The 24,814-nt window shown below is 41.0% G+C and overlaps 1 protein-coding gene and 1 long non-coding RNA gene across 7 annotated transcripts in view; both read left to right on the top strand.

Annotated features, from left to right (window-relative positions):
- Positions 1 to 24,814, top strand: part of FAM168A (family with sequence similarity 168 member A) — a 198,735-nt gene that overhangs the window by 141,386 nt on the left and 32,535 nt on the right. The gene's annotated exons all lie outside the window — the stretch shown is intronic.
- On the top strand, positions 8,416 to 12,142 carry LOC144334359 (uncharacterized). Its single transcript, XR_013404111.1, has 2 exons — positions 8,416 to 8,985; positions 10,938 to 12,142. It is a non-coding gene; the product is annotated as an uncharacterized LOC144334359 (long non-coding RNA).

Genomic DNA, 24,814 nt, shown 5'->3' with positions numbered 1-24,814 from the left:
AGTTAGTTCATTAAATATATGTTGAATTAAATTATCAGTATTAGTTTATACAAATTATATTATTGTTGCTGTTATTATAATAATAACTACCATTAATTACTGTCAGTGGAGTGCCAGGCACTTTACAAATGTTGTCTCCAATTTTTGTGATAATCCTTCAAGGGAGAGCTATTATTATTTTACATATGGGGGAATCAGGTTCAGCTAAGTTAAGTAACTTTCTTAAGGTCATATAGCTTATAAGAGCCAGCTTATGTGAAATATGGGTATACTTATGAAAAGTTTATTATGCTAAAATATATGTAATACAAAATTTACCATTTTAGCCTTTTTTTAAATTTTCTTTCTTTTTTTTTTTTTGTCACCCAGGCTGAAGTACAGTAGCACAATTATAGCTCACTGCAGCCTCCATTTCTTGGGCTCAAGTTGATCTTCTTACTTCGGCCTCCCAAAGTGCTGAGATTACAGGCATGAGCCATTGCACCTGGCCAGTTTTAACCATTTTTAAGTGTGTAATTCAGTGTCATTAAGTACATTCACAATGTATAAATATCCCCACCATTTCCAGAACTTTTTCATTAGCAGAAATTCTGTAACCATTAAACAGTGACTCTCCTTTTACTCATCTTTTGCCCTCCCTCTAGCCCCTGGTAACCCCTAAATTTCTTTCTGTTCCTTTTTTTAAAACGAGATAGAGTTTCACTCTGTCCCATAGGTTGGAGTGCAGTGGTGCAATCATAGCTCACTACAGCCTCGAAGTCCCTTGGCTCAAGGGATCCTCCAGTCTCAGCCTCCCAAGTAACTGGAACTATAAGTGTACATCACTGTGCCTGGCTAATTTTAAAAAGTTTTTTTTTTTTTTTTTTTTTTTTTTAAAGAAGGGATCTCTCTTTATTACCAGGGCTGGTCTCAAACTTCTGACTTGGGGCAATCATTTCACCTCAGCCTCCCAAGTCGTTAAGATTACAGGAATGAGCCATTGTAATTGGCTGTTTCTGTTTCTATGAATTTGCCTATTCTAGATATTTCATATAAGTAGAATCGTACAATATTTGTTTATTCATTCATTCATCTGTTCTTTTAAATGCCTTGGAATCTGCTTTGGCCAGTAGAGGTTGAAACCATGGCTGTCAGCCTCTGTGCTGGCCTCTCAGTGATCAAAACTAACAATCAGAACGCATAACCCCCATATTTGGAGGCCAAGGTCCTTATTGCCCATCTAGCTCCAGCAATCTGCACCAGGGACTTGGAAGATGGTAGCCCCTGGGCTGAAATTCTCTGAAAATTTTATCAGCCTCTTCATTAAACTCTCCCTCTGCATACTGCAAGTGTTCTGATTAGACTTCGGAATTCCAAAATCGTTACTTTAGATAGTTTCTGTTGGCTCAGTAGTTGTTTAGGTGGAGGATTCCTATGGACAAAGGCAGAATAGGAAAAGAGCTTCCTATTCTGCCTTTGTCCATAACATCACTCCCAGTGTAGGTATCCTTAAAACAATAACAACAAAAAATTGTCCGTGTCATGCAGTTTGTTACCATTGCATAAAAGAAAAGTATCAGGTAAGGATTTTTTTTCTTTTTCTGGCTAAAGTCTTGCTATATCACAATATTCTTTGCAAATAAAGAATAATCACCCTGCATGACAGTGAGAGACATGCTTTCCATGTATCTGTTCACAATGATGGATTCTCACAATTAGCTCAGGACATAGCAGTATGTTCAGTCATTGGTAAATTTCTTTAAAATGATGGAAAATTGTCCTAGCTCACTTTCTTACCTGTCTTCTGCCCTGGTAGGGGGAAAAAAATCTTTAGTCGTTACCATGCTGAGAGTTTTGAATTAATATATAGGTGCCTGCTTATATCTGGAGAGATTTTATTTAAGGTTTTGCATCAAGGTATTTTAAACCTGCTTTGCCACCCTCCGGGGGTGCTGGTGGTCGTATCTTTTCTCTGGCAAGCCAATCTTTGATGGTGGCAGGTTTGCTGAACAGAACTCGAGGGAATACCAGGTTCCAGCCCTGATTCAAGTAAGAGTAATTCCATGGTGGCTATTTATTGAGCTTGTACCAGGCATTAGCTGGTTGCTTTATATATTTGATTTCATTTCATCCTTATGACATCCCTAGAAGATAGATGTTAAAAAACTGATGCAGAGAGGTTAAGTGACTTTTCCAAGGTCATAGAAGATTCCCTTCCAGTTTGCCTGGCTTCAAAAGCTCTACTTTTTTCTTTGTTTCATGCTGAATGAAGGGAGAGCCTAGAATTAAAAAGTTCCTTTATTTTAGCTGTTTCCTCATTCAGAAAATTAGGAGATTGCGCCTCAAGATGCCTAGGAGCTGTTTAAAAGAGAAAGGAGTAAGCCACATAAGTGCTCTCTTCCCCTCCAGTAGAGATCTGCTCCTGCCTATTTTATAGGTTAGGCATCCAGGTGAGAAGGATTCTACTGCCATAGGAGGGGGCCTAAATGAACTGGACTGGATGAATTCTGACCTTCCAATTTTGTTATATACTCTGTTCTTTAAATTGTAAGATTACCAGTTTTATAAAGACTCATACACACAGTGACTGTGTGTTCTTCGTGTTTATGGTCCCTCCATAGACTCCACCTTAACCAGCACAGATCTGTAAGAAATGGAAAAACAGAAGTGTAGGAAGACGGAATACACCGAGACAAGTATTATCTCAGAGGGATGTGCCACTGTATTCCAAAAGCCTAACATAATAAATAGATGTGTAAATTGCTGTGGAAGCATGGTGTGTATGGAGGGGGGCCACAACGCTGTCAGACTGAAGCAGGATATTTTCTTGACCCCTTTGCGGGACTTGTGACAGGGGTGCCTCGTTTACTCATCCCACCCTCGTCTACCCTTTGTGAGAGGGAGTGTGTGAGCGAACCAGTGCAGGAACTGGAGCAAGTGCTTTTGGGCACTGGCAGGAACAAACTCTGCTTACTCAGCTCACCATGCTCAACCCTTTGTGGAAGGCAGCAGTAGGCAAGTGAGTATAGGATCCAGCCGGCCGCTTTTGGGCTCCGGCATCAGTGAACTGTGTGTGGGCCCCAAGGCAGTGTCCAGGTGGGGGTGCCTGCGACTCCTGAAGCCCCAGAGGGCATGTTACAGTGCTCTTTTAGCTGTGCTGTCCATGAACAGTTTAGGTGTTAACAGCCCAGTGGGCCCTTTGCCTTTTTGTGTGAGGCTGCCTTCCACCAGCGAGTGCAAAGGACCAGTGTGCCAGCCTTTTTGTACCTGCACTCGTGGCTCCCGAGCTCTTTTCTGGCGTCCAGAAAAAATGAGGTCGCTTAAACGAATTGAAGGGTGGTAAATGCAGGAGATTTTATTGACGATGAAAGTGGCTCAACGGGAAGAGGGGCTGAAAAGGGGATGGGTTGGGTAGGTAATCTTCCCCCGAAGTTCAACTGTCTCCAGCCAGATCATTTGAAGTTTTGCTGTTAAGCTGTACCTCTGAAGTCAAGCCACTTCTCTCCAATGTCTAGCCGTAGTCCCGTCTACCAACTGAATCTGAAGGTTTTTTTTTTGTTTTATTTTTTTTTTTGAGACTGAGTCTCGCTCTGTCGTCCAGGCTGGAGTGCAGTGGCCCAATCTCGGCTCACTGCAAGCTCCGCCTCCCGGGTTCATGCCATTGTCCTGCCTCAGCCTCCTGAGTAGCTGGGACTACAGGTACCTGCCACCATGCCCAGCTAATTTTTTTTTTTTTTGTATTTTTAGTAGAGACGGATTTTTCAACGTGTTAGCCAGAATGGTCTTAATCTCCTGACCTCGTGATCCACCCTTCTTGGCCTCCCAAAGTGCTGGGACTATAGGTGCCCACCACCACGCCCAGCTAATTTTTTTTTTTTTTTTTTTGTATTTTTAGTAGAGATGGGGTTTCACCGTATTCGCCTGGATGGTCTCGATCTCCTGACCTCGTGATCCACCCGCCTCGGCCTCCCAAAGTGCTGGGATTATAGGCGTGAGCCACCGCGCCCGGCCAGATCTCTTTTATTTTAAATCAACTGGCTGACTCCTTCCCTTAGTCTATTTTCTTTTGCATTTTCTTGTGAACGCAATTTTTCTGTGTTCCTTCTTGGAATCCCTGGTGTTAATGAAGGGTTCAGAAACAAATAAGATGAGGTGAGCTCAGTATCCTTACTCAGAGCCCTCTCCTGTAGTGACAGTCCAGGGCTTCTTTCTCTGGAGCTTCTGACATTCTTGGGCAAGCTCGACAGGAGACCATGAAAGCCTGTCCGTAAGTATCCTATATAAGGACAGGTATAGCCATAGCTACCACCAGTGAGTGACTTCCCTTTTCCTGCTAATTAAGTGCATGCAATTTAATTTAGATTTCTATTAGTTACTTATGGTCCTTAATCAATGGTAATAAAATTTTTGTGGCCCTGAATACAGCTGAAAATCAGTGGGATGTTGACCCAGGACCCAGGACTGGAAGAGCTTTTGTGCTGCATAGATTCTCATTGAAATGGTTTCTGTTGCTTAATGTAGTGGAGAGAGCCTGTTCTTGAAGTCTGAAGACCTGAGTCTGACTCCTGGCTCTGCCTCTAAAAACTTATTAATAAGTTCCTTTACTTCCAAGGGCCTCAGTTTCCTCTTCTATAAAGGTAGAAATAATAGTACCTACCCTGTCTATCACTTGTTTGTGAGACTTTAAGGAGATAATCGATCTCAAAGAACCTTTTAAATGTGACATGTCTAGTCAGGGGTAGAGCTGCATTGATCATTGGACTGACTGTTCTTATCTTGAGGGTTAATTGCTTGCAGGCTGGGTCCCCAGGAGGCTGTTTAGATTAGTAACTTTACTAGTGCTGATCTCTCTTTCGAAGAGAACTCCTTGGCATTTGGGGTCAGAATTGGCCAGCTTCCCAGAGTTCTACTTCCCATGGAATCACAGGGATTCTGGTCAGGAACCAGAGAAGTCCAGAGCTTGGGGAAAAAATGGTGTCTGGGTAGAGAGGAAGCCCCTCCCCACCCATTTTGTTCCTCCAGTGGATGAGTTTATTATAACAGCTATCTGTGAATAACAATGGTTGCTGTTTGTTGAGGGCCATTATGGGCCATACACCGTGCTTTGGAAACTTTTCTACCAAAGTGTACCTGCTGTCAGAGGAGAATGAACTCATCTCTGGATTGATGGGGGAGTGAATAGCCCACAGCAGCTACTCCAAGATTAACATTTATTTGAAGTCTGTGTCTTATCTTCAGAATTCATAAGGATTTTGCCTTAAGGCACCATTATGTAGTCGTACTTGTTTTCCATAAAACAAACACTTTAAATTATTTACCGTTTGGTAAAATTAATACCCCAGGAAGGTACTACTATTTATTCAGTACTTTTTTTTGTACCCTCCAGCATACTGTTGAGTACCACAGGAGTTCCTGTACCCAGTTTGAGAATTATGTCATTATTTTAATCTTTTTTTTTTTTTTTTTTTTTTTTTGCGCAAAACATTCCACACCATTTTATTTCAGCCTTCATCCAAAAATGTAAACTGTGTTAAAAATGTATAGTCCTGAGCTTTGGATACTGACCTCCAATCTTCATAGATAGATGAGGAGAGAGGGTCAGGATAGAAGTTCAGAGTGCTTCCCACCCCTAGAGAAAAGGTAAGCCCTAGACATGGTATAGGACCAGAACACCAGGGCCCTATGGAGAACAGGCCTCCTTCTCTTCTAGCACTGGCCCAAGTCCCTCCCACTCACCCACTCACCCCAGACTCTCCTTTTCATCAGAGAAGAGACATTCAGAATTCTTTAATCTTGTCCATGAAAATGGTATATGGCACATGTAGCAGGCAGCTAGCTAAACAATGAGGGTTAGGGCTTATCCCCACTGCTTTTTGGCAGAAAGGATAGGGCACAACTCAGCTTCCTTCTCTTCCTCAGAAACATCATTGCGTATTGTAACGGGTTGACAGGACAACTTGAGGCTCGCCACAGAGACTGTAATCTCCTGGTGGTCATAGTTCCAGGTTACAACTTCTACCACATTTCACTCATTGTTAGCCCCCTTGGTGAAGCAGAGCATAATTAATGCCAGCACATGCTTCATATTATCTTCTTTCTCTACCTTGAATGTAAAGGAGTGGGTGTGGCCAGAGAGCTACAGACAAAGAAAAAGCTGTCCATAGTGACTGAGGCTGGAATCCCCAGACTTCCAACACCCCAGTCTGGGCTTGGTTCTCCTGACTCAAGGTGGTGGCAGTGCTGGCAGCTGTGCTGCAAGGTTTCTCTTACCTAATCTGTATTATCCAAGTTTTAATAGGTGTAGACACAAATCAAGAAAGATGAAAGGACTTGTTTCTGTCAGAGCCAGGAAGTAGAGAAGCCAGAATCAAGCTTAAGTTAGGATGTTTCATGCTCTTAACCATGAAGCTACATAGTTAACTTACAGTCATGGACTATTTAACAAGGGGGATACATGTTGAGAAATGCAACAATTAGGCAATTCTGTTGTTGCGCAAACATCATGGAGTATACTTACATAGACGTAGATGGTACAGCCTACTTACACACCTTGGCTATGTGATATAGCCTAGGCTACAAATCTGTACAGCATGTTACTGCGCTGAATAATGTAGGCAATTGTAACACAATGGTTGTTTGTGTATCTAAACATAGAAAAGGTACAGTAAAAATGCAATATAATCTTAGGGGATCACCTTCATATATGCGGTCAGTGACTGAAATGTCATTATGCAGCATATGACTGTAGACTGTCTTATAATTGTTTATATCTTTAGTAATACCCATTGCTCTTGCAGTCGGTCATTGTGTTCTCAGTACTAACACAAAGTGCCTAACACAAAGTGAACTCTCAACTAATATTGGTTAGTTGAGTGAATAAAGGACTGAATGATCAAACCTCTAATAATGAAGCCTTTTCAGAGGTCCCTAAATCTCTCTGGCAAATTGACCTCAGAGTTTGGAATAGACTTTTTGTCCCGAGGGTCTTCTCTAAACAGTGATTCACATTTAGCTCTAAGCCAGTGCTTTCACACAGAAAATGATGTTATTTGTAGGGAACTCTGATAGACAAAGCTGCCTAGGAGCTCTTATGCCTCACCTTCTTCCCAGACAGCCTAAGAGCCTAAGGAATCAGTATCTCAACTCACCTGTAACTCATTTAGATAGCTCCTAAGCTGCCATGAAGGAGTTCTCAGAATTATCTGGTTTATGTTTGTCTCCCCAACCCCTAATATATACTCACACATGCACACACTCGTCTCCATCCTTGCACCTATTCATTCCTGGTTCTTACTATGGTAAGCACAGGTGTGTTTTGGAAAGAGCTGGTCTAAGAGTTTTTTTTTCTTAGTGGTAGTATATGCATACTTTGGGAGATTAGAGAACCTCCACTGTAGACTTGTCCTTTCTTTCAGGGTATGTTGTCTGGAACTTCTAGGAGAATTCCTCTTCTGAACTCAGAGCATCTTTTTTAAGAGACAGCTTTGCCTTGTGAAAACCCACAGGCATTTCCCTATGTTAGCATTCAGGGTCTGTCTGGTCCATAAAAAGAAACCAGTTGAAACCTGTCGCTATTGGTGTTTAGATTTTGTTGGGGGGAGTGGAGAAAGGGGGGTTGTTTTGTTTTCTGGAGGGAAAAAAAGGCTATAAGCTAGGTGAATATCCTGATACAGTGAACCTTTTCTTATGGATGGAGAAACTTTTCCAGCATCTGGAGGTGCCCAATTGTCGGTTTCCAAAGTCTCTGTGACTAATAATTGATTTATACTTTATAGCAGTGATTTTCTAAATGTAACCCCTGGGCCTACAAACCTACTAGAAATGCTAATTTTTGGGCCTCAGCTTCAGACTTACTGAATCAGAAACCCTAGAGGTGGTTCCCAGCAAAATTGGTGTTTTTACAAGCTCTCTAGATGATTCTAATGGACCTATCTCCCATTTAGTAAATGTGCCATAGTCTTCCTCTTCTCTCCCAATTTTGTGAGCTTGTCTAGGAATCTTGCCATCATGAATGTCATAATTCTTTTGAGTTCAGAACAGCTTTAGAAACAAAGGTTATGTGTCAACTGTCACACATGTGTCAGCTATGACAGAAGGGGCTGCTGGCACCTTCTCAGTACAGACTGGGTGTCCTAAACCCTGGACAGAGGGATGCAAGCCAATTTCCAGCAGAATAGCGAACAATTCTCTTTTTCTTTGCACATTTTAGGAAAACTAAATAATTGGCCCCCAAAATTGGCTTTAAAAGGACTCATGTTGGGTAAGGTCGAAAGTGTGATTACTTGAAAATTACTCAGCTGGTGGGGAATGTACTTGAATTTAAGTGTCTAAATCAGATTTTTGCTATTACTGCTGTCAGCAGGAGAAGATGCAGAAAAATCAATAGTCCTTGGTAATGTTCAAGTTATAAAACCATACTTCTTGTTACCTCCAAAGGTCTCTGTCTACCAAGGAGAAGCTGGCCTTCACTGTCACCACAAGTGCTGTCACAATTTGTAAGTTTATGCTGAGTTCATTGAACTCTGTTGCCTTATGCCTGCATGGCAGGAGGCCTGAAATCTTTGTGGTACCATAAGATAGGTGGGGATGGGCAGAGAGTCAAGACCTGACTCCAAACCTTCCTGCCCTCTTCCCGCCTTAGTGTGGACCCTGACCTGGGAGCTCTGAATTGAAATGCAGACAAGAGGGCTGGGCAAACTGTCCAAAGAGGGGACCTGATCCTAAGCAGTTCTGTTGTAATTTAGGTTACTAACCATCCTGAGTTTCCAGAGGAGCTTGGAGCCTTAAGAAGGTAGGCTGAGTGATTCATATTATTATAGTTATTTTCATCATTTGAGTACCCATTCCCTAATAAATCCAGTGCCAGATTTTTTTTTTCATGTAGCTTAGTAGGTAAGAATTGCCTATGTTTGAATCTCAGCTCCATTTTTTGATCACTCACTGTGCATCAGTTATAAATGCCAGAATATGCTACTGGAAGACTTGATTAACAGTAGCTTTGGCCAGGTGCAGTGCCTCATACCTGTAATCCCAGCACTTTGGGAGACTGAGGCAGGAGGATCATTTGAGCCCGGGAGTTGGAGACCAGCCTGGGCAACAGAGAGAGACCCTGGCTCTCCAAAAAATTTTTTTTAATTAGGTGGCATACATCTGTGGTCCCAGCTACTCAGGAGGCTAAGGCAGGAAGATTGCCTGAGCCCGAGAGGTCAAGGCTGCAATGAGCCATGATCATGCCACTGCACTCTAGCCAGGGCACCACAGCAAGACCCCATCTCAATAAAAAGGAAAGGAAAGATAGAGATAGAGACAGAGAGAGAGAGAGAGAGAAAAAAAAAACAGGAGCTTAAATAGGTAAATAGGAGGTATATTTTTCTTACATAAAAAGAAGGCTGCAGGTCAGTGGCAGGTGACATTGATTTATTAGATCAGGAATACAAGACCAGTGTCTCTACGATTCTTTGGCCTTTTCCTCCTGCTCTGAGATGACTGCTGTAGCTCTAGCTATTATGTCTGTGATGGAGGTAGGAAAAAAGGGGTGTAGAGGAACAAGAGTAATGTCTATTCTTTTCCTAGGAAAGCAAAGACCCAAATACCCCCAGCCGACTTCTGTGTACATCTCATTGGTCAGAACTGGGCCACATGGCTATTCCTAAGTGCTAGGAAAGCTGAGAAAGTGAGTATTTAGCTTTTCCAGCCTTAGTAGTGAAAGCATTTGGTAAGGGCAAAGGGTGTTGGGAATGATCATTGGGTTAGCGAGCCCATTGTCTATCACAATTACCCAGGCAAGTAAATTAGCTTCTCTAGTTGCTTTCTAAAATAAAGATAATGGTAGGACCTACCTCATGAAGGGGTGGTGAGGATTAGATGGGATTAATGTAAAGTGCTTAGCATAAATACTTGACAAATGGGGCTGGGCACAGTGGCTCACGCCTGTAATCCCAGCACTTTGGGAGGCTGAGGTGGGCAGATCACAAGGTCAAGAGATCGAGACCATCCTGGCCAACATGGTGAAATCCCATCTCTACTAAAAATACAAAAATTAGCCAGGTGTGGTGGCGTGTGCCTGTAGTCCCAGCTACTTGGGAGGCTGAGGCAGGAGAATTGGTTGGACCTGGGGGGCAGAGGTTGCAGTGAGCCGAGATCACATCACTGCACCCCACCCTGGCAACAGAGTGAGACTGTGTCTCAAAACAAACAAACAAACAAAAAATAACTTGACACATAATAAGTAATAATAGTGGTTTTTATTATTAGCATTATCATCTCAACTCTGCAAAGTGATTATTATCCCATTTTATATGAGATAGCTAAAGCTCAGTGAGTGGAAGTAACTTGCCTGAATTTACAGTTTGAAATGACAAAATTAGGATTTGAGTCTGTCTCTGAATCTAAAGTCCATTCAGCTTTTTCTGCAGTGGAAGTTGAATCAGCAGGGAAATGGTAGTTAGCTGATGGGTCTGTCTTAGCCAGACCCAGGCCAAGGGGTCTTATCAGCCACAGGGCTTAGTGATTAGAGAGCGAGGAAGACTGAAAAAAAAAATATAGGTTTGGGCAGTGAGAGCCCAAGCAGAAACTCCCATGTGGGACATACAAGGACAAAGAGAACCACAACTTAGGGGGCCAACACTGGACTGATACTAGACCTAACAAATTGGGCGATGAACTTTTTGTTTGTTTGTTTTTTGAGACAGGGTCTTACTCTGTTGCCCAGGCTGGAATGCAGTGGTGTAATGATCATAGCTCATTGCAGCCTTGATCTCCTGGGTTCAAGTGATCCTCCCACCTCAACTTCCCAAGTAACTGGGAATACAGATGCGCACTGCCATGCCTGGCTAATTTTTTTTTTTTTTTTTAATTTTTGGTAGAGATGAGGTCTTGCTATGTTGCCCAGGTTGGTCTTAAATTCCTGGGCTCAAGCAATTCTTCTGCCTCTGCCTCCCAAAGTGCTGGGATTACAGGTGTGAGGCACCATGCCCAGCAATATTTGAGAAAACTGGAAATGTAATTTGATAAGGAATATAAGAAAAACTAGTTAAGGGAATAAGAACCAGAAGGAACACCTAATCTAGTCTGAAGGGGAGAAGGTCAAGGACTATCTGAGCATTGAAAAGAGCCTGATCAATGATATGAAAGTAGAATAATCAAATGTTAGAACAGCTGTGTGTTGTTGTTGAAGTGTAAGATGCCAGACCCGGCTTGGCAGGAGAAAAAATAGGACATCTAAATGTGCAAGAGCTAGACTTGGATGGTCTTTATGCCATGATAAGTAGTTTGGAACTTTATTCTTGGTGGTGGGAAGCTGCCAGAGGCTTTTAGGCATGATGGATAGGTTGGCATTTTTGAAAGATCTCTCTGAATGTAACGAAATGGATGGATTGGAGAGAGTGGGAAAAAGGAGAAGACCAGTTAGGAGGGTATTGATACTTCAGTCAAGAGACCTGAACTAGAAGCTGTATTTGAGATGCAGAGGTGGGGACATATTTGAGACATTTTTAGAGAGAACAGTGTCTAGCCTTCTGTAGACATTCAGTATTTGTGGAATATGAATGAAGTTAGGACTTGATGTTGGACTTAGGGAGTGAGGGAGAAGGAGGAATCTGGACTTACCTCAGGCTTCCTCCAGCAAAGGTGACAGGTTGCATGGTCATGACTTTCACTGAGTTCTTGGGAGTACTGAGGCCAGACTGTGTGTCAGAGATCTTTCCTTTTAGATGTTGCTCAAGTAATTTTCTCATATCCCTTGAGGAATCCCTCTTTTTCTAGTTCTTGGGCATTTCTAAACAGTATACCTTGGTAATTGTGGGACAGTGGTCTTCCTATTTTATATTAATAGATTTGGAAATTGTGGTGCGAAGTAGTTAAGTAACTTGCCTTGAATCATCCAGCTACTGAGAGTTAGGAAATGTTCTTCCCTTTGCAGCATGTTGCCTTTGTATAAGACTTTTAGACTTCCTGTTGTAATTTCAACGATTATAGGTCATAATAAAACAAGCAATAAAATTCAGATTAGATTGATCTAATTACTCAGCTGTTAGGATGAGGCCTGAGTTAATTGTAATTCAATGTACCTTCTAATTCAGTCCCACAGAGTACACAGTGTCATTTGCATTGTACAAAAAAAGTTCTGCTGATACCTCCTTAATGTTAAAAGGAAAAAATAAAATAACTCATAGAAATAGAGCCAAACATTTCCCTACCTTCATTCTCTTTTGTCAGATAGATCTGGTTTCAATCTTAACTGTCACTTACATAACCATGAGCAAATTACTTAACTTCTTAGAGCCCCAGTTTTCCCGTTTGTAAAACATTATGGGAGATGTTCATTTAGTAGTAGCTGTTGTTACTATCTTGCAGATGAGGAAACAGAGATAGAAAATTTGATAAGGGCTCTAAGTGTCTTGCCCAGGTCATATAGTAACCTAGTGGTAGCTCTAAACAAAGAAGTGTTGAAATTGTAGTATTTTCTAGAGATCATTGACCTAAGATATGTTCCATTTCACTTTAATTGAAAATCCTGTCCTGGTGTGCATGTTGCACATATTTCCCCCCTACTTGCTTTAGGACCTCACCAGCGTATTCACAAGGTCTGTAGAAACAACAACTCTTTAAATTTGTAGGGCCCAATGAGAGTTTTTAAAGGCTGGACCTAAGACTTATTCCTATAATCCCAGCACTTTGGGATGCTGAGGAGGGAGGATCTCTTGAAGCCAGGAGACACCAGCCTGGGTAACATACTGAGACCCTGTCTCTACCAAAAAAAAAAAAAAAAAAAAAAAAAGACATTTTTACATGTTATCTGGAAAATCTGGGTGTTTGTGTTCTAGTCTTGGCTCTGCCAGAAGTATGAGTGGCAGTTATTTGGAACAGATGACATGTCTAACAATAAGAGATTACTTGAAAATATCTAATGTCCAATAATCTTTTTTTTTTTTTTTTTTTTGAGATGGAGTTTCACTCTTGTTGCCCAGGCTGGAGTGCAATGGCGCCATCTCGGCTTGCCGCAACTTCAACCTCCCAGGTTCAAGCAATTCTCCTACCTCAGCCTCCCAAGTAGCTGGGATTACAGGGATACGCCACCACGCCCAGCTAATTTTGTATTTTTAGTAGAGACGGGGTTTCTCCATGTTGGTCGGCGTGGTCTTGAACTCCTGACCTTAGATGATGTGCCCACCTCAGCCTCCCAAAATGCTGGGATTACAGGCATGAGCCGCTGCAGCCAGCCAATGTAATCATTTTATGGCTTCTCTTGTTGTTTTACCTTATTTCCAAAACAGTGTATGCTCATTGTAGAAAAATTAGAGGATACTGACGTGAGAAGAACATAGAGGAACACTAATAATTCCCCTGATTCAGAGACAATCACTGTTAACACTTAGGTGTATCTATTTTTCTAGGTCTTTTAAAATGAACATACATACATTGTTTTTCAACAAAAATGAGATTATATGCTATGTACAGTTCTATAACTCACCTTAATTTACTTAAGGAATTCTAGGTTGGGTTTAGATTTGTTTCAGCTAATGCCCTGTTGGTAGACAGTTAGGTTGTTTGAACTTTCCCTGTTAGCTAGTAGCACAAAACAGAAATAATAGACTGAAATATTACAAATAAAAAGGCAAAAATGTGGGGACACTTTCATTTACAATTTTTTAAAGAGGGACAAAAATGTTTTAAAATGCACAAAAGATTGTAAATACACATATACACAACAGTATACAAAAAATTACCTGTATTCAGAGAATGACTAATTTACTGTTTCTACAAAAAGCCATGCTGACTTGAAGCTTGCTTTTGTCCAGCTTGTGCTTGGTCAAACAATAATAGGCCTAACCAACTGGATCCATGTGAGAGTTGAGGGAAAAGCAGAGTGATAAGGCACATGATTGAGATCTGGAAGATTTTTCATTAAACAATCTTAAAATCTATGGGCAAACACAATTGTTTCCAACAGGGAACTTTTAATGAAAAGGGCATGGGTGGGAGACTATTATTTACTGAAGTACTTACTGCTCTGTGCCAAGTATTTATGCTAGGTGTTTTGCATGCCATCTTTTAAAATTTTCTAGCCTGCAGTATAGGATATCCTTGTGTTCATGAGGATTAGGTAAAGGGACTTTCCTATGATACGATATCTGGTCAATGGTACAGCTGACTTTTGAATCCACACTGTCTGCCTTTAGAACCCCCGTTCTTCCCACTGGACTGTGATGGCTCCTTTAGGATAGCCAGAGGAGGAAATATCTTCTTTTGATTCACAGTAAGAATGTTTAGATGGGTCTCTACAAAGTAAGGTTAGGGTTTGCTCTGAACTTACTCTAGTCTGGCCCTGCTCACCTTCCTAGCCAGCCCACATGCAGATACAGAAGAAAAAAGGGACACTGGTGCCAACATAAGAGTAGGTACTCAAAAATTATTTATCAATATGTAAGTTAACTGATTGTGTCTATTTTTTAAAATATCAAAACCCAGACTTTGAAAATTGAAGTGATTTACGCAAAGTCACAGAGCTAAAAAGTAAAAGAGCTGGAATTGAAACCTAGGTCTGCCTATAAATGAAGCTCCACTGTTGCATAACACTGTACAGTTTGTCTCAACTTGACACCTGCTGTCAGTGTCCACAACAGTAGGGAAGGGGACATGACCTGAGCACAGGTAACACTCTATTTAAGGTATCTCCTGTCACTAACTTGGAGTTGCAGCAACCTTTCCAATCCAGAAGTCAGACCAGATTAAAAGTGTTTTTGTCTTTCTTCCCTGTTCTCCCACAACCCTAATATCTCCCTCTGTGATGGCCTTTGTCCCTGGCAGCCTAATATCAGGGTTACTTATATGCTTGCTTGTCTTTCTCATTAGATGGTGAGTTCATAGAGGGCAAGAATTATGTCTTTTCATTTTGCATTCATTGTAGCACTTAGCACACATTAAGTGTTCAAATAAGTATTTATTTAGTTGAATTGGCCAAAGTTTGTGCACTTGGCTCATTTTTGAAGGCAGTTGCTCAAGTATTAACATTTAATATATACACAATTCTAAAAAGCATGGATTTTTGGCTTTCCAGCCCACAACTAATTATAGCACTGGGAAAGGTCTAAGAAAGGTAGGATACAGGCTTCAGGATGATAAAATAAATATAAAAGTGAATGTTAGCAATCTGAGTGTAAATGCAAACAAAGATACCTTTAGATCTGTGCCCCTAATTTCCTTCATTTTTAAGGGGGAGAAAAAGGGTTGGCTCCTTAATAGATATATAATATATACACATATTATATGTTATTTAATATGTAACATTATATATAATATATAATACATGTATGTGTATATATAGATATATAATATCTATATATAGATATGTGTATGTGTATATATTATATAATACAGATATGTGTATATAGATATACAAGCGAAAAAAGGCTTGACTCCTTAATATATACATAATATATTTTATAATATATAATATTATATATTATATATAAATTATAATATATATTACAAATATATATTTGTGTATATATTACAAATATATAATATTACATGTTATATATATTATATATTATATATAATTATATATTATAACATATATTATGTATATATTAAGGAGCCAAGCCTTTTTTGGCTTGGCCAAAAAAACTTGTATATCTATATATACACAGATCTATATTATATTATATATACACATACACATATCTCTATATATATCCTTTATATATATATAAGGGAAAATTCCTGTGGACTCTTCTGTCTCCTCAAACTGTCACTTCCTCTCCTTTCCTTTACTGTCAGCATCTTTACTCACTCTGTCTCAAAAAAAAAAAAAAGAAAAGAAACAGAAGCCTTGAACAACACTGTACACCAAGTATACCCAACAGTCACCTAGAGGGTACTCCAGTAACAGAAGAATATAATTCTCAGGAATACGTGCAACAATCTTCAGGATAGACAGTGTGCTAGGCCATAAAACAACTCTCAGTACATATAAAGGATTGAACTCATACCAAAATATGTTCTCTGACTGCAGTGGAAAAAAATTAGAAATCAGTAACAGAAAGAAATTTGAGAAATTCACAATTATGTGAAAATTAAATGACACATTCCTAAATAACCAATGGGTCAAAAAAGAAATCACAAGGAAAATGAGAAAATTCTTTGAGATGAATGAAACATAACATACCAAAACGTATGGGAAATTTATAGCTGTAATTGCCTACATTAAAAAAGAAGAGGCTGGGCGCGGTGGCTCACACCTGTAATCCCAACACTTTGGGAGGCTGAGGTGGGCGGATCACAAGGTCAGGAGATCGAGACCATCCTGGCTAACACAGTGAAACCCCGTCTCTACTAAAAAATACACAAAATTAGCCGGGCGTGGTGGCAGGCGCCTGTAGTCCCAGCTACTTGGGAGGCTGAGAGAGCCGAGATTGCGCCACTGCACTCCAGCCTGGGTGACAGAGCGAGACTCCATCTCAAAAAAAAAAAGACCTCAACTCAATAACTGAATCTTTCACTTTAACACACTGCGGGGAAAAAGAGCAAATGAAGCCTAAATCAAGTAGAGGAGAGGACATGATAAAGAAATCAATGAAATAAAATGGAGAAAAACAATAGAGAAAATCAATAAACCAAAAGTTGGTTATTTTAAAAGACCAGCAAAATCAACAAACTCTTTTAGCTCTAGCTAGGCTAATGAAGAACAAAAGAGAGAAGTCTCCAATTACTAAAATCAAGAATGATACAGAGGACATTACTACTGACTTTTATAGAAATAAAAAGGAATATGAGGTAAGACCGTGAACAATTGTATGCTAACAAATTAGACACCTAGGTGAAACAGACAAATTCCTAGAAAGACACAAACTGCCAACACCGACTTATAAAGAAATAGAAAATCTGACCAGACCTATAACAGAGAGAGATTTAGTAATCAAAAAACTTTCTGCAAAGAAAAGCCAGATGGCGTCTTTGGTGAGTTCTACCAAATATTTGAATAAGAACTAACACCAATCCTGCACAAACTATTTGAAAAAATAGAAGATAAAGGAACACTTTCTAACTCGTTCTGTGAGGCCAATATTACCTTGATACCAAAACCAGACAAAGACATCACAAGAAAACTGTGGATAGACCAGTATCCCATTTGAATACAAATGTAGAAACCCCGAACAAAATATGAGCATTGTTTTGGGTCCTATTCAACACCTGATATTGTCACACTTTAAAATTTTTGCCTGTCTAGGCCAGGCGCGGTGGCTCACGCCTCTAATCCCAGCACTTTGGGAGGCTGAGGTGGGTGGATCACAAGGTCAGGAGATCGAGACCATCTTGGCCAACGTGGTGAAACCCCTTCTCTACTAAAATAGAAAAAATTAGCCAAGTGGTATAGGCATGTGCCTGTACCCCTGTAAGCTACTTGGGAGGCTGAGGCAGGGGAATTGTTTGAACCCGGAAGGTGGAGGTTGCAGTGAGCTGAGATAGCGCCACTGCACTCCAGCCTGGCAACAGAGCAAGACTCCCTCTCAAAAAAAAAAAAAAAAAAGAAAAGAAAAAGACCATCTGATAGGTATGAAATAATATAATATTCCTTTTATGTGCATTTTGCTGATTACTGTTGTGGTTGAACATTTTTCTGTTGCTCCCCAGTCAGCTGTCTGGTTTCTTTTGTGTTTTGTTGCCTGATTAGATTCTATTGGCTTATTTTCATTTCTTCTTGATTAATATGAGTTTTTTAATCTGGCCTCTAGTCCAATGTTAACATATGTTACAAATGTCTTTTATTTCTCTGTGCTTGCCTTTTAACTTTGTTTATGGCATCTTTTGACATATAGAATTTTATGTTTTAATTAAATTTTTCACCCTTTTGTGGTTCTTCCTTTTGGTATCATCTAAGAAACACTTTGTAATCCCAAGGTTATACTGATATTCTCTGGGACTCTGAGATTCTCCTATTTCTTTTTCTTTTTTTTTTTTTTTACTTTTTCTTTTTTTGAGACAAGGTATCACTTTGTCACCTAGGCTGGAGTACAGTGGTGCAGTCACGGCTCACTGCAGCCGCTATCTCCTGGGCTCAAGTGATCCTCCCACCTCAGCCTCCCTTGTAGCTGGGACTATGGGCACATGCCACCACTTTTTGTAGAGCCAGGGTCTCGCTACATTGCCCAGGCAAGTCTCAAACTCTTGTGCTCAAGCGATCCTCCTTCCTCAGCCTCCCAAAGCATTGGGATTTCAGGAGTGAGCCACCACGACCAGCCTGTTTTATTTTATATTTAAATCTTTTGTCTTTCTAGAATTGGAGAAGTGTGAGGTGTGGGGTTGGGGATGTCTAGTTTTATTATTTTACATGGAAAACAAGTGTTCCAATACATTACATTGAATCTGAGCAAGATTTTTCCTTTTAGTAAATGTCTTTAAATGGAACAGTAGAATAAAAGAGTGGACCAGGTGCAGTGGCTCACACTTGTAATCTCAGCACTTTGGGAGGTCGAGGCAGGCAGATCACTTGAGGCCAGGAGTTCAAGACCAGCCTGGCCAACATGGTGAAACCCCGTCTCTACTAAAAATACAAAGATTAGCTGGGCGCAGTAGCAGGTGCCTGTAATCCCAGCTACTCAGGAGGCGGAGGCAGGAGAATCGCTTGAACCTGGGAGGCAGAGGTTGCAGTGAGCGGAGATCACACCATTGTACTCCAGCCTGGGGGACAAGAGTAAAACTCCGACTCAAAAAAAAAAGAGTGAATTGACCTGAGAGACAAAGGTATTCATGGACCAGATTATCCATTCACAACATTTCACCTTGCTCCTTGATCTGTTTTAGAAGATAAATGCGCAGAGGTTAGAGACACCAAACAACCTCTGAAGTGTTGAGTACCTCCGAAGTGCCTTGTAAATGTAGGAGAAAAAAGAAGCAACAGCACACTCCTGGAATGGGGATTGAGAGAATAAGCCATCTGCTTCACATTAAAATCTCTCCTTTACCGGCGGATAGGGAACTGCAGAGATATTTTTAGATTAGTTAAAAAAAAAAAAAAAAATTTGTCCTGAGGCAGCAGCACACACTTGGCCTTATATATTTACCTAGGAGCAGTTATATTACTAACGTCTAAGCAACTTATTTTCTTACCTTTTTTTGTTGTTGATACTGTTTGTACACTAATGACATAGGAAGTTAAGGCTGATCTGGTTTTAGCAGCCTTTCTGTGCGAGGGCTCAGCCTAGGTGAATGACCCAGAGGTTGCTGGCCTTTAACCTGGATAGGTATGCTTTCTCCGAAGATGCAGCACAACTCAGAGCACAATTGATTACTGGATATTTCCTCCTGTCTTGTTACCTCAGGAGGACCTGCCTTGCCCTAGATGAGAACAGTGCCTCATTTATTATAGTTCACACCCTTTACAATTCCCTGCAGCTCGCCAGTGGAAGGCTGGGTGGCTGGGCCTTGAATCTAATATACAGGCTATCTTAGATTCAGGTCTGGTGGGCAGGTTCAGAGCCAGCACTACAGAACTGCTGCCTGCTTGGGCTGACCTACATTTTCACCAGTATAGCACTCTCAGCAGCCAAGCCTCCCAGCTAGTAAGAGAAATTCAGATTCATGCATTTTTCTGGAACTAACAGATTCAAGGGTCTATTTATTTTATTTCCTTCTGCCTATCAAAGAAAAGAAGCGGGGGTGGGGCGGGGGGCTAGTACTTGCAAACCCTGCAGTTAGAACGTTTCCCATCTTTCTTTGTAGCTTTTTAGCCCACAGGACTAAAATGGGGTTTTTGTGCTCAGGATCAAATTTTGTAGGCTCTGCCTCCTAAACATCTTTGTAGTCCCCCCTCTCTTCATCCTATTGCTAGTGTTTTAACTTTTCCTTTGGGCTACTGTAGTGACTTACTATCATGTTCCTCCTTCTCTGATCTTAACCACTCTGAACTTTTCATGCTGCCGCCGGAGTAGTTTTTGTAAAACACACACATGAAACCCCCAGTTTACAACCCTCCAATGTTTTCCTATTTTTTTTTTTTTTTTTATTAATTCCATCCCTTAGCCTGGCATTCAGATCCCTTCACAGCCTGTCCCCTAGTCTACCTTTTTATCTTTATTTCCTGCCACTTTTCCCCACATGCAGTAAATTCAACTGCACTGAACTATTTACCATTTCCCTAATGTGATATGCACTTTCATACCTTCATGCATGGAATCAGTATATATTTCTTTGTCCCTGCCCTCTCCACACCTTGACAAACTCCTCCCATTCATTGTTCAAAGCCAACTAAAATGTTTATTTCTCTCAGAAGCCTTTCCCAACTATTCTAAACATGTTCTTCATTTCCTCCTCAGCATTCTGATAACACTTTCAGCATTCTCTGAATATATCTTACATATATTACACCTGTAGATTAATTTAAATAACTATATTATTTCCCCATTAGACTGTAAGTGCCTCTGTAAAGAACCTAGCACCCTGCTTGCCACAGAGTATTTGCCAGATGCTATGATGATGATGATGATGAAATCTGGATGCAGTCACTTTAGGCCTTCACTGACCACAATCACCATAGTCTTGTTATGTCAGTTCAATTATCTTTTTTTAATTGGGGAAAAACTATCAGCAGAAGAATGAACAAGGCAAGAAGAATAATTGAATTGTTTTAAGGGAAGGGGATTTGTAAATTGAAGTCTGATCACTAGTGAGCAATCAGGATGAGGGAAGATTGAAGGAACTGGGTCTGTTGGATTTGGACACAAGAAAATTCAGGAGGAATCATGGATGTCTTCATATCTCTAGCAGGCTGTCCTGGAGGAGAGGAAACAGACATGTTCTGTGAGGGGAAAACTAGGACCAGGAACTAGAGTGCAGTGGTGTGATCTCAACTCACTGCAACCTCTGCCTCCTGGGTTCAAGCAATTCTCCTGCCTCAGCCTCTGCACTCCAGTGGCTGAAAAAGTGTTCAGGGTGAGATACCTAATAAGTCAGATTTTTAGCTCAGAGTGAAGAATTTTCTAATTTCAGAGCTCTCCAGTCTGTGCTTTGACTCACTGAAGAGGTTCTGAGTGTACCATCATTAGAAGAGTATGCTACGGGAGGCTGAGGCAGAAGAATTGCTTCAACTGAGGAGGCAGAGGTTGCAGTGAGTCGAGATCACACCACTATACTCTAGATTGGGCGACATAGCGAGACTATCTCAAAAAAAATAAATAAATAAAAGAGTGGCCTGGCATGGTGGCTCACACCTGTAATCCCAGCACTTTGGGAGGCTGAAGTGGGTGGATCACGAGGTCAAGAGTTTGAGACCAGCTTGGCCAACATGATGAAACCCCATCTCTACTAAGAATACAAAAACTAGCCAGGTGTGGTGGCATGTGCCTGTAATCCCAGCTGCTTGGGAGGCAGAGGCAGGAGAATCGCTTTAATCCAGGAGGCGGAGGTTGCAGTGAGCCGAGATTGCACCACTGCACTCCAGCCTGGGAAAAAAAAGAAGAGTATGCTGGCAGAGGCTATGCTGCCAGTCATGTGTGCCACTGTAAAGGGTATTCCTGTGCTGAGTGACAAATTGGCCTCAATCACCTCTAATACCTCTTCCAACTCTATAATTCAGTGCCTGTGATACTTTTCAATAACATGACCATGACCTTTCCACTGAGTGGAAACAGTAGTTGTTGTTTTATTTTTTTTTTTAAACGCAGCCATCTTTGACCAAATTGACTCTCTAGAGTAATTTCCTATTTTCCTTGGTTTTGAAGATGAAGTAAAAGAATCTTGGCAAAGTAAATGGAAGCCAAATCCAGAGATTTTCTCTGAGTAGACTCATTTTGAGGAGAGGCAGGGAGGTTGGTAGGAATGGATATTGTCTCACTCAGCAGGTCTGGGTTCTGTCTCCACTCTCTACTTATTTATTTATTTTTTTTTGTTGAGACAGAGTCTCGCTTTGTCACCCAGGCTGGAGTGCAGTGGCCGGATCTCAGCTCACTGCAAGCTCAGCCTCCCGGGTTTGCGCCATTCTCCTGCCTCAGCCTCCCGAGTAGCTGGGACTACAGGCGCCCGCCACCTCGCCCGGCTAGTTTTTTGTATTTTTTTTTTTTTAGTAGAGACGGGGTTTCACCGTATTAGCCAGGATGGTCTCGATCTCCTAACCTCGTGATCCGCCCGTCTCGGCCTCCCAAAGTGCTGGGATTATAGGCTTGAGCCACCGCGCCCGGCCACTCTCTACTTATTAGCTCTGTAAGAGAAGTCTTAATATCCTCGTCTCTAAAATGGAACTAGTAATATATTTTGTATCAGATAAAGAAGTGCCTAGCACAGTGGCCAGAACATAATACAGATTCAAAATTACATCCTTCCTCTTGCGCTCTTCTTTATTATCTTGAGAGAATAAAGATTTTTTTGGTCTTGTTTTGGTTTTGATCACCTTAGGGGGTCATATGCGGGGCAGTTTTCTTTTTAATTGTGAGCTTCAAACCGAAAATGTCTTCATTGCCTAAGTATTCTCCTACTCACAAAGAAGTAAGCCTCTTTGTCTTTTTGAGCCAGGGAGTTTGTCTTCCTCTAGCCTTTTGATGCTCTGCTATTTTTAGCTCCTAAAGGTAAAGTATTTTCAGAAATAGTCCCCTGATTTCTGTTGAAAGTAATTTCTAATTTCCATATTAATAAAAAAAATAGCTTTATATTTCTTTAGTCCTAATCCTAGTACCAACAAGAAAAGAGGATTAGATTGTATTGACATCTGTAAAGCAATTAAAATGTACACATCAAAATCCCAGAATACCTGATCACTATTGCAGCCTTTAGGATACAAAGGAGAAAGGCTAACTTGTGTCCATTTATTCTCTTCACTCTTGACCTTCAAAAAATACCAATACAAAAGGGGCAGGTTTATTTCTAAGGACAAAGTGATAATTATTTGGTAGGTGTGGAAAAGGTATTGCTTTTGGGATTCCCTTCCCAATTTGACCACTGACTACCTGAATAATCTTTTTGTTGTTGTTGTTGTTGTTGAGACAAGAGTCTCACTTAGTCGCCCAGGCTGGAGTGCAGTGGGCGTGCATCTCGGCTCACTGCAAGCTCCGCCTCCTGGGTTCACGCCATTCTCCTGCCTCAGCCTCCCAAGTAGCTGGGACTAGCAGGCGCCCGCCGCCACGCCCAGCGAATTTTTTGCATTTTTAGTAGAGACGGGGTTTCACTATGTTAGCCAGGATGGTCTCTATCTCCTGACCTCGTGATCCGCCCATCTCGGCCTCCCAAAGTGCTGGGATTACAGGCGTGCCACCGCGCCCAGCCGACTTGCTGAATAATCTTAACCAGAAAGTTACTTCACCTCTCAACCTCTATTTGATTAGCTATAAAATGGGAGAAATCACATTAGGATTGACCTGAGGCTCAAATGAAAAGCAAGTGTGAAAATATCTTTTGTATGAGCAATGAGTGAAATATACATGGTATGTCTCAATGACAGTCATGTGTCAGAAGACTGTAGAGATCCTGAGCTCAAGCGATCCTCCCACTTCAGCCTCCCAGAGTGCTGAGATTACAGGTGTGAGCCACCATGCCTGATCAGACTTAATGTATTAACAGTTATAAAACTCCTGGACTCAGGCAACGCTTGAGACCCTGTAATTAATAAATAAATAAAGAAGTAAGTAAGGTAAGAAGATAAGGAAGGAAGGTAAGAAAAGAAGTAAGAAAGGAAGGAAAGAGAGGGAGGGAGGACCAAATAAAGCTCCCCGTAATGCTGCCATTATATAATATCTGCCAAGTTCAAGTGAATTAAAAATAATTCCACTTGGAAACATTGAAGGAACATCCTATAATTGCCCCTAAAGTGAAAGGTATCTGAAATGACAAAAGAGGAGTGTGATTACCTGTGGCTGCACAATTTCTCACATGAAGCTGAATACAGATTTTGGCTATGAGACTGGATCACTTGGCTTCCCGGATTAGACCCCTGACTTTCTTCCTGAGAGGTAGCACGCCTCCAGATTGCTAATTAATTGACAAGTTAGCTACCTCAGTTCTAAAATCAGAAAATGATTGGGGGGTAAAGAGGTGAATTTTCTTTGGAATTGGAAAGGATTCAGGGAAAGGCATATTAACAAAGATACATTATTAAAGCTCCAATATTTACAAATCCCAAAGAAGCTTTTAGGGACTTAGGGGTTTAATCTTTGACTTTTAAAACCAGCTTTTCATTGTCAGACAAAATACCAGTGAGCATCTAACAACTGCAGGAAGCAGTGAGACAGGCACTTATACATTGGTTAGAACAAGTACAAATTGATGGTCTTTCTAGAAAACAGTATGGCAAAATATGTGAAGGCTCTTAGCGTGTCACGTCTCTTCACCTCCGCTATTTCTCTTGTCTGAGTCCCAACATCTATTGCTAGGAGCTTGCAGTAGGCTCTCAGCTGATTGCTATGCTTCTCTACCCCATTATAGTCTGTTTTCAACACATCAATCAGAGTGACCCTTTTCAAACATAAGTCAAAGCATGTTATTCTTCTGCTGAAAACCATGAGGTCTTTTCATTTCACTCAGAATAGAAGTCTAAGTCCTCATAGTGGCCTGTAAAGTCCTACATGAACTGGCCAGCCCTTTACCTCTCCGACTTCCTCTACTACTACTGCCCCATCATTTGTTCCATTCCAGCCACACTGGCCTTTTTGCTATTCCTCCAACATTGTCCCATATGCTGTCCACTTTAGGGCCTTTGCACTGACTGTTTTGTCTGAAACACTCTTCCTTCAGCTATCTGCTTAACACTATCATTTCCTTCAAGCGTTTGCAAAAATAATACCTTCTCAATGTGTCTTACTCTGATTATTCTGTTTAATATTGCAGTGCCCTTACCCTCGACACTTTGGCA

Source organism: Macaca mulatta, chromosome 14 (genome assembly GCF_049350105.2).
Source record: "Macaca mulatta isolate MMU2019108-1 chromosome 14, T2T-MMU8v2.0, whole genome shotgun sequence".
NCBI lineage: Eukaryota > Metazoa > Chordata > Mammalia > Primates > Cercopithecidae > Macaca > Macaca mulatta.
This window is presented reverse-complemented; position numbering and strand designations above follow the sequence as displayed.